This window comes from Cyprinodon variegatus, unplaced genomic scaffold (assembly GCF_000732505.1).
Source record: "Cyprinodon variegatus isolate N-32 unplaced genomic scaffold, C_variegatus-1.0 Scaffold266, whole genome shotgun sequence".
Classification (NCBI taxonomy): domain Eukaryota; kingdom Metazoa; phylum Chordata; class Actinopteri; order Cyprinodontiformes; family Cyprinodontidae; genus Cyprinodon; species Cyprinodon variegatus.
In genome coordinates, this window is record NW_015150719.1 from 491269 (window position 1) to 493263 (window position 1995).

Here is a 1995-nt window from a genome sequence, read left to right on the forward strand (position 1 = left end):
TGAAGAACCAAAAACATCAACGTTCTGCCTCCATAACAGAGGATCAGTGACTTCAGAGATGAAGAGATTGTTGAATGGAAACCAATTAGAGCTCAGCTCCACAGTGAGATGGCGCTACTCGGACTGGTCTATCCAGAAGCCAAACCAGTAGAAGAGAAATATGAAGCTCACTAGAATGAAACACGCTGCCTTGATAATTTGTGCGATTCTGTGCTGAAAGCCCTAAAAAGAAAAGGAGACGACGTATTTGGACAAAGACATGGCTGAGCAAACGTGGCTACTACGGTCTGTCAGTTTACATATCTGTAAAAAAAAAAAAATCTGTAAAAAGCCTATTTATAGTAATATCCACCTGTATATTATATTCGGTATATATCCAGCTGTAAATTTAGTTCACAACACTAGTTATCTATATATATTCATAGGACAAATCTATTAGTGAAATTCTGTTTATAATGGTATTCATCTCTGTACTCATTCAGTAGAACCCATGTCCTGTATTTATGGAACCATTATTTATCCTGCACTTGCTGCTATTGCACTTCTGGTTAGACCTAAACTGTATTTCATTGCCTTGTACCTGTACCTGTGTAATGACAATAAAGTTGAATCTAATCTAATCTGATCTGACAGAAAGAACTCCATTTCACTCACACCCCCGCCATGCTGCTGGGTTTTCATCTGAGAGGAAGCAGAAGAATCCTTGTTTGTCCACTGAGCGATTAGCCTACAACCACCTTATGACGGCCGACTGAAAATCAAACATGTTTGATTCTCTCCCAACTTTACGACTCCTGATGGCGAAGTGGTCGTTAGGGGCCGATCGCCCCTCGTTACCCCCTGTACACTACACCACGCACCATCAGGGTGAAAGTCAGTCTGATCGAAAAATTCTCGTACGACTGAAGAATCGACCCAAAAAATGGTAAAAAAAATCGAACAGTATACGCCCGTGTTTAGAGGAGAGGAGAGTGGGGGCCGAAGCACCAGCCTGAGACCTACAGGGATCCAGACTCTTTAATAGAAAAATGCGGAAACATCAGGAAAACAAGGCAGCATGCAAACATAATTATTTTAAATAAAGATTTTATGTAATGAGCATATTTGTTTCTTGTAAAAGGACCAAATTCTGACATATTTCTATCCAATAACCCAGAAGATATCATGGTATTAATTTGACAGAGAGTCACATTTCCATTCACCCAAGGTTCAAGCCAACATCCAGTAGTCAGGGTTTAATCTAAACTTTATTCAGTTCATTCAGCTGCTGTCACACCATGATGATTTAGAACAGCGTCTGCCTGACGTATGAGAAATCTGACATCGGTTGGATAAGTTATGGGTACGCTGAAACACGTCGACATACGTCAAGTATGAGCATACGCCGCATGCCAGTGTCTGCCATCTGTGGACCATTAGTTCCAAGGCAGTTATCTGATGGTTGACATACGTTCAGTGAAAAGGCTGATTTATCCTTTGCCAGCTCGTCTGCATGTGTGTCGCGGTGAACGCAGAGACGTTCCCGCCCCCTCCACAGACACTCTGCTGCACCTCTCCCAAATTGTAGATGGCCGCAGACAGGAGGCCTCTGATTGGTCAAATCTACATCCGCTCTACTCTATGCGTGTTCGGTACCTTAACGGCTTCTTTTGTTTATCTGACCGCCATTGTGTAAAAAGATGTGATGTTGGACCAGCTAGAAGAGCGAGGGGCGCGAGAACGCTGGGAACCTTTTTCCACGCTATTTTTGGCCCTCATGTCCCTCCGTTGTCGCCCAAACTTGCCTCCACTTCCTCACCACTTCGGCCGCATCTAGACCCACAGCTAGTTCCTGATAGTCCCTCTCGTGTTGTGGCGTGGAATAACATAGCGCAGACCACACTTCAATATTGGGCATAAATTCAGAAATATCTGAGACAAGCTGCTGCGGGAGGATAACCAGCCCTTAAAGGAATAGTACACCCAAAACATGATTAGCCTTCATTTTCTACTCAC

General features: G+C 43.5%; 1 protein-coding gene across 1 annotated transcript in view; it reads right to left on the bottom strand.

The window, feature by feature from the left end:
* LOC107089795 (mitogen-activated protein kinase kinase kinase 7-like) overlaps window positions 1-1995 on the bottom strand; it is a 79980-nt gene that overhangs the window by 69813 nt on the left and 8172 nt on the right. The window lies entirely within an intron of this gene.